Genomic DNA, 631 nt, shown 5'->3' on the forward strand with positions numbered 1-631 from the left:
GTCAGTCAAAAGAGGGAACAAATATTTATAGTGAGGATCATTCCCACCCCCTCAGTACACAAGGTCGACAAGGATGGGCAACTTAGACATTGGCTACCCAAAATGGGGAGGCTACAAAGGCAAGAAGTGACTGGCTTACAAGCTTTCTATAGGGAACCTAGTTCTAGAGGGTGCGGGGAAAGATAGAATCTTCACTGAGTGGTTTCCAACCTGTCTGGATGGGGCTGATGAAAGGAGATGGGAATAAGACTCCTGTGGTTCAATAGTGAATGATTGCTTTCAAGACTGACTGTGAGTATTGGAAAGGTAAATATAGATGTTTTGTAACAAAAGGAGGGGAGTGGTTGATTTTGCAGTCAAGGGGTGGAGGTCCCTGGGACCATCAAGGGAGAAAAGCAGAGTGCAGGACCCTATCCAGAGAAACAGTGACACCAGAGATGGAGGCAGAGCCGATAACGTGGAAAGATGGAGCAGTTGGGGACTCTAGACTCAGGAAGGGAGAGGGGCTGTGTGCTGCCAGACGGGGGCAGACTTGTGGGTGCACCCTTTGGTTGTTTGACGATTCATGTAGGGGATTGTAATCATTGCAATGAAATGAAATAAGATAGGATGAATGTAAAGCTAATGTTCT

This window comes from Chrysochloris asiatica, unplaced genomic scaffold, assembly GCF_000296735.1.
Source record: "Chrysochloris asiatica unplaced genomic scaffold, ChrAsi1.0 scaffold00017, whole genome shotgun sequence".
Taxonomy (NCBI): Eukaryota; Metazoa; Chordata; class Mammalia; order Afrosoricida; family Chrysochloridae; genus Chrysochloris; species Chrysochloris asiatica.